This window comes from Pseudophryne corroboree, chromosome 2 (assembly GCF_028390025.1).
Source record: "Pseudophryne corroboree isolate aPseCor3 chromosome 2, aPseCor3.hap2, whole genome shotgun sequence".
In the NCBI taxonomy this organism is placed as follows: domain Eukaryota; kingdom Metazoa; phylum Chordata; class Amphibia; order Anura; family Myobatrachidae; genus Pseudophryne; species Pseudophryne corroboree.
The window spans coordinates 186,533,613-186,541,182 of record NC_086445.1 but is presented as its reverse complement, the minus strand read 5'-3'; the positions used below and the strand labels follow the sequence as shown (position 1 = coordinate 186,541,182).

At 42.1% G+C, this 7,570-nt stretch overlaps 1 protein-coding gene across 1 annotated transcript in view; it reads left to right on the top strand.

Annotated features, from left to right (window-relative positions):
• The first annotated feature begins 4,511 nt into the window (after nucleotides 1-4,511).
• MAP3K12 (mitogen-activated protein kinase kinase kinase 12) overlaps nucleotides 4,512-7,570 on the top strand; it is a 217,806-nt gene continuing 214,747 nt past the window's right edge. Inside the window, exon 1 of the mRNA XM_063952144.1 lies at nucleotides 4,512-4,793. The gene's annotated coding sequence lies outside the window, so the exon portion shown is untranslated. The remainder of the gene's footprint in view (nucleotides 4,794-7,570) is intronic.

Below are 7,570 nucleotides of genomic sequence, written 5' to 3'. Positions count from 1 at the left end.
ATGTGCCTGGGTGCCCCCCCCAAATCTGCGACTGCAGACATATAAGCAAGTATACCAAGTAATTGGTTAAAATCTATTGCCATCTTTTAGTTTACTATAGCCTAAGAACCCTTTAAGAAAATAGAGCCCCCTTCAAACCATGTAAACTTTACACAGTCGAGTCACATTATCATGACCACCAGCTAATAGCCAGAGTAACCGTCGCATGCAGAATAGACAGCAGCTAGATGAGCTGAACTGTTGTTTTAGACACACGTCTGGTAGCCCCCAGGTTTATTTGATGGTGATCTGCTCCACTGTAGTGTGTCGGTCTGCCCTCACGCACCTTTGTAGCCATCATTCACCTCTCACATTAATGACACATGGTGCACAACAGTTTCCACGTCGGTTATTCACAATGGTGCCATTTGTCCAGTCATTTGTCCTGCACGCAAACAGTTCACAAACTACGCCTTTTTCAGAAATACTGCCGCCCTTGGCCTGAAAGCCGATAATCATCCCTTTTTGCAACTCGGTTAAATTGCCCCTTTTACCCATGACAGTAACAAGTGATATATGTGCAGAAGGCCTATCACACACCTTATATACCACTAAGCCAGCACACATCACGTGACGTACTTCAAGAGCTACACGCTGCCGATGTCAAATGTAGGAGGTGGTCATAATAATGTGACTCGACCGTGTATAGATAAACACATGGCTTACCGAATTATATAGATAGCACTCTCAATCGGTCTACAGGGTCTGGAGCATGCAATGAATTGGCAGGGCTCCATCACGCTGTGTGACAATGGCTGGTGGGTCATGGTCAGTCCCACAAGCAGTGGCGGAAGTCTGGGAGGCAATGGAGTCTGTCTTCAGCATGCAGAACCAGCATTCACAGGTGGGTCCCATTTCACGGTCCAGCAGCAGCAATGTGTGCACCATTGCTTGCTGCAGCGCAGGCTGAGCAGAGCAGTACCAGACGGGAGCCGTCCTGTCCCCTACTGCAGGTATTGTCAGTGCTCCTGGGACAGAGCCAATTAACTCTGCAATAGCAATGGTGTGTGCCGCAGAGCTCCGTTGGAAGAGCAGCGGTCACACTTGTATCCCACTGTGGACCACACAGATGCTGCTGTACATGTAGGTGACCCGGAGGCAGGTGTCTCCATTGCCTCTGAGAGTTCCGCCCCTGGCAACACAGGATCATTAAACTCTTTTCCCAGTGCATGAGATCAGCTTAGGTGCCCCTGGCCTTAAAATGCACTTGAGCAGAAGTAGCTGGAAAATAAACTGTCCTTTGCCTATGCATTGTTGATATGCTTTTATGCATCCCCCTTTGTAAAGTGCATAGTTAGATGGTTGCAGAGCATGGGACTGTTGGAAAATTATAACTAGGGGATGCCCTCCTCCTTGTAGTAACTTATTTTCTTATCACATTTCTATAAGTAATTTCTATATTGTTGGTGATCTTGCATGTTCCTGGTCACCAAACAATATTGTGCAATGTTGTAAGGGCTTCAACAATTGATAAAACAAAAAAAAATCCCTCCCAATGCCAAAAGTTAGTACATATGCATAGAGGCTGCCCTGGGAAATCCACAGCTATTTGGGTCATATCATTTGAAATTCTTCTTCTTATCTGACCCATAGTCTTCTTAACCTCTGGCTCTGTTCTAATAAAGAGTATTGCATTCTTCATATTGTGTTCCAGAAAGCAATTTGCTGACTGTGTTATTGTGGATGCGCCTCTCCCTCTTCTCAAGTTTTCTCTTTAGTTCTCTCTCAGCCCTTTGGCCATATTTTCAATAAAGCAAAGCTTTCTAAAAGACAGAAATAATGCTTCCCCTAAAGAGGATTCCTGCTTTTACAGTTTCTAAAGGACTTTTATTGAGTTTGCATGTGGGCTACATGCTGAAACTTCAAGTAAAGTAGACAGGGCAACATCAGCAGATGATCTTCATTATCAGGTTAAGGAAATAAAACCTGAAACTCCATGGTGTACATCTTCAGCACTTTTATTTATATTTGGCTATCCTACAATGGTCTCCTATTAGTTGGGGGTCAATGTTTTATTCAAGAGCCACTGAAAGTACAAAGTATTACTGTTACATCACTTCCAAATCAAAACAGTCAAACTCAAAATGTGGTGTACGTACAACTTTTCCTAATCAGCCTTTCCACTTCGCAATTATATTAATTTATCAGCTGTTTGTTCAAACTGGAGATCAGGTGAAAGTGCAACATACTGTATTTTGCACCTTTTCCTCTGAGATGCTGTTAATCAGGATGAAGGCTGTGCTTCCAGAAGACTGTCACCCCATTCCACTTTATTTTTTATTTGGGCCTGACTCAGAGGTAGACACAGTGGTGATCTCGCACGCAAGTGGCTGGTGTTTTATGTCTGCGCATCTGTCCTGGTGGTTTAGCGTGCAGACACATAGAATGAATTGGATAGCAGAGAGAGTAGATTTCAATGAGCGTTCCTGTTAGGCAACAGGCAGTGAATAGCCAGACGTGGGCAAGTCGCAGACAGCAGCTGCATCTAATGACACAGAACCGCTCACACAGTACGCCATGTTCAGATGGAGAAACTGCACTGGGTCAAGTTTCGATGTTGCGATCGAGGGTGCATCTACAGACGCACCAAGACGGATTAGCAGCACCACTGCCAATGGCAGTCTCAGTAGGAAGATCATTGGTTGAGGCATTAGCATAAAGATGCAGGTGCGACAAAAGACTCAGAATTAGACCCTTTGTGTTACTTTTCAAGCTTTACAGTCCACGTTCGCTTTTTTATAACATTCTTAATTCAATTAAATTGTTTTCATTTTTCTAATAAATATACTTCCCATACAAATTGCACCTAGTGTAAATGGTTTCCCATATAAAGTAGTAGACAGTGCCTTATTTCTGTCACCTGAGAGGAAATGGAAACATTACTATAGCTCATTTTGCATGTCTAAGTTGGATCCATGCACTACTGCAAATATACTGCCTTTATCCTATCTCCAATACAAATAGATCAGGATCAGGTAATTTACTGGAGCTATCCAGCATTTCACATGAAACCAACTGAACTGCCCAACTGTGGTCAGCTCAGCCCATCAGAAGCAAAGTTCTGCCTACACTCTACACCATCTTGATACACTATTACATAACATGGGTGCAGATACACAGAATCAGGCGCATTATTATTATTACACTATAATGGAAATGGACTTTTATGCTGTGTGAGACCCACCTTTTCTACATATGTAAACGATCTATGTAGTGAGTTAAATTATATGTTATTCTGGATGAAAGACTATGGTTCAAGGAGAGCATTGTATAGAGATTCAAGTAGCATGTCCTATATTTTTTAACTGTACCCAGGTACAATTTACAGATATTTTGGAGCTGACTGTATAAGCACATTGCCAGCATTTAGGAATAGTGGTATAATGGGCTGAAGCCCATTCATAATTTTAGACTATTGGTACTTTAAATTCAAGTACCCTTATTTTAACTTGTCAAATGAAATTACTGGGTATTAGTTCTATGTATTCTATGGGGAGGTTACTTTAATGATTGTAGTATTGCTCATACTGTTAATCAGCATAGCGTGTTAATTCTTAGCCTGCACTGTTTGTGTCTTGTAGCTGTTTACCCCCTGCAGGTGCTTAAAAATACTAATTAAATTCTCAGTAAACAGATAAACAGATTATACCTTATACATAGATGTGTAAATATAAAGATTATATGCTTAATCCAAGTTATTTTAATTTATTTAAGAAATACATTTCCTGTTATTTTGTTTCAGCTGTGACACTTAGTGGCTTTATAACACTTTTTCTGGTTATATGTCTTGCAATATGAGATCACTTGCGATTGATAGGTAGAAGGTTCAGGAGGCCACATTATTGAATCTCCTCCACCCTCTTTTCACGTTGGGCTCATCTGCCTCCAAAACACTTAGGCCATTAACAGTGCTTGCTGGTCAGATCAAGTTACAAATGGGTAAGACCTTTGGGGCATTACACATAACCCTTTCTTCTTCTAGAGGGCTGGTAACTCCAGTGCATCAGCTGTCTGTGGCTTATCCTTCAAACTGAATTCTGCAAGGCTCTAGTAAAATACCATATCCCATTGCCTTTCAGATGTCACTACATACAACCTGTACTTGTGGAATCAATGTCTTGCAATCTGCATACCTTCAACCAGAACCCCAGTCATTGTGTAATAGGCCTAGTTGTGCTGCTATGGTGTACTGTACATCAATGTGATTTGTAGAATACTGTGACATTAACCTTAATCTTAGCAATAACACAACGAATCAATGAGAAGGCAATAGGAACCAGAGCTAGTAGACACTAGCACGTCACTATGTTGTGCTGCTGTCCAAGGTGCTGAAGAGGGTTAATATTCTGTATGAGCCAGTTTGTGCTGAGCTCAGGGCGTGACTGAGACCTCCGTGGGGATGAGAGATGGGAGGATCCGCGTCTGTGACCCTCCTCTCTCCATCAGCACAAGACTCAGCTGCCTCCCACAGCCACCCACCCCCACAGCATCGGAGCAGTGCACCACTGGGCTCCGTCAGTCCTTCCAAGGGGGCGAATTAAAGGGTCTCTGGGCTCCAAATCCCCATCCCCCTCATACCTTACTCCAGCCTTCTGTCTCCCAGAGATTGCAATTAGCCAGATGGGGACTATGCAGAAGCTGTGACAGCAGGCCCTGGGGACATTAGACTTCTGCACTATTGTGTGAGACTGAGAGACAAGGAGAGGACCAGAAGAGACAGGCTGAGACGTCGCTATAGACTGCTGTGATTAAAGGTAACAGTCAATGTGATGCTGAATGTTGCAGAGTGCACCACGGTGGCCATATCATCTGCCTCTACCCATATCCAGTGCTCCTGTCTCTGATCAGTCATGTCTGTTTGCATCGGTGATGCTTTGCAAGGGTAAATATAGTTATGGATTGCTTGTCATATATACCTTGGTTGCTTCATAAATAATACTGTTTCATGGTAGCAGAGAGCCCATCTGCATTGTGTGTCTTCTCAGGTGGTGTAATAGGCCTTCCCCCTCAAGATGACTGTGTATGTCTGTTTCTTCTAGCTCACTGCCACACACAATGCACAGATGAACGCTAACACACCACTTATTGTAACATTGTCAGGATCAGATACACAGGTTTAGCAGGAGAGAGACCATCGAATGTGTCTCATTCATCAAGCAGAGAAACAGACTGCAACAGATCAGGATATGGACATATGCCCAGAATAATGCCTAGTGTATATGGCATTGGCTAGTATAATATACTGCATTGAAATGGACAGTGGTATAGGTAACAAGGTAAAGTGGAGATGCAACAAAATGGACTCAAGCTTCAGAGAGATGCAGCAAAATGGAAGGATAACACCGGGCACAGGAGATGGAGTGATTACATGACAGGGAGATGAAGGTTATAGTCAGATTACACCGATAAGATCCACATCTATAAATGGGGGGTTTCTGTGAGATATGTGCGGGTAAATAAACCTAGTGAGCAGGATAATGGTGACATAGTGACAAATAAACACCAGCATTATCCGGTGAGCAGGATAGTCGGCATAGTTACAGAATCAATAAATAGACGCGAGTTAATGTGCGTAAAACTCATAAGGCATCATGTAATATATATAACGATTTAATTTGCACAAAACGAAACCTATCTTTCTTTATACCGTGTCTATTTTAGTTCTGTACTGCAATTCCGAAACTGGTCGTTAAGCGGCAGTAGAGGTTCATCCTAAAATTAGGGGGTGTGGTATCGCCAGAGTGCTACACACAAGCATGGTGGAGGAGGTGTGTGGAGGGTGTGGGGGGAGTGAGGGATTCAGAACAAATGTATATAGCTGTGTGCATAAGTGCAAACATATGTGTGTATTTGGAACTGCACAGATGTGTACATATATATTAGTTTATTTTAATATACATAATATATATATTAGTTTATTTTATGTCCATAAGGGCACTTTTATGCAGGACAGGGGTGAACTTGTGAGTTATGTATTCGTGTTAGCTTTATTCTCTCTTCAGAAAGAAAGTAGCAAAAGGAAAACCATATTGGTAGTCTCTGTTTACTATATACAAAAAAGTAGAGCTTCAGCAGTGTATTTGTGTCTGTAGCTGGGCATACAGCAACAATAGCTGTGATTGCAGATTTAATTTAAAATATATAATTTATCTTGACTTTGAAAGAGATTATGAATTATCAATTATCATTGATGATATGTTTTATGTATGGAACAGATGTGTTTTATGGGTTATAGATGTGTGGTCATAGTGATCTTAAACTATTCACTTGTTCACCGAATTCTTAGTATTTCATGTGAAATAATTTTATTTTTGCAGCAATAAGTAGTGTTTACAAAAAGTATGGTGTACATAACATGCATTATGCTGATCTGTATACATTACTGCAAAGCCGGTAAATTAACTACATCCCCTGCAAAGTATTGTTCCTTGTGTTGGGATTCAGTATTCAGTGTAAGAATTTGCTATATACCTACAGTATTTCAGTGTATACTATGGATCTTGTATGTTGCTGTGAAATGATGACACTGTGTCTTGCATGCTATTTATGTTTAGAGGGTATCCGGACTCCAGGTCGACAACAAAAAGGTCGACACATCTTAGGTCGACACCAATTGGTCGACACACCTTAGGTCGACATGGACCGAAGGTCGACAGGAACAAGGTCGACATGGAAAAAGGTCGACATGAGTTTTTTATGTTTTTTTTTTCTTTTTTGGAACCTTTTCATACTTAACAATCCACGTGGACTACGATTGGAACGGTAATCTGTGCCGAGCGAAGCGAAGGTACCATGCCCGAAGCATGGCGAGCGAAGCAAGCCATTCGAGGGTACGCGGTGCACTAATTGGGGTTCCCGGTCACTCTACGAAGAAAACTACACCAAAAAAACATAAAAAACTCATGTCGACCTTTTTCCATGTCGACCTTGTTCCTGTCGACCTTTTGTCCATGTCGACCTTTTGTCCATGTCGACCAATTGGTGTTGCCCTAAGGTGTGTCGACCTTTTTGTTGTCGACCCTGAGTCCCAGACCCGTTTAGAGAAGGCTTGGAATGTGCAGATCTTTTGAATGTTGGTCCCCATGGAGAATATAATTTAAATGTATTTATGTGTCCAATGGCAGAATTGCTGAATTGCTGAGCATTCACAGGCTTGGATCGATGTTAATTGATTATTAGTAAGAAAACATTAAGTGACAGATAATATGAAAGATTAGAAGGGCTTAAAACAGTTGGGAGGGGAGATCCTCCCTGAGCGATGAGGTTACGCCAGCAAGCCTCTCATGTAAGCTGTGTATCATGGGGACAGGGGTGGGGGGGCTCCCAGGGGTGGGGGGCTCCCACCAAATCAATTACCCCAGGCACTGCTTTGTTCTGTCTCCCTGTAATGCATGCATTTGTTACTTTGTAAATGCACACACTCCGGAAATGAAATAAATATTGTTGATATACCAGACCTCTCCCTGTTGTAGAAAAAGAAGTCCAATGAATCACTGCCTACAACAAGTGGACTGCGTTCCTGTGATTTTTT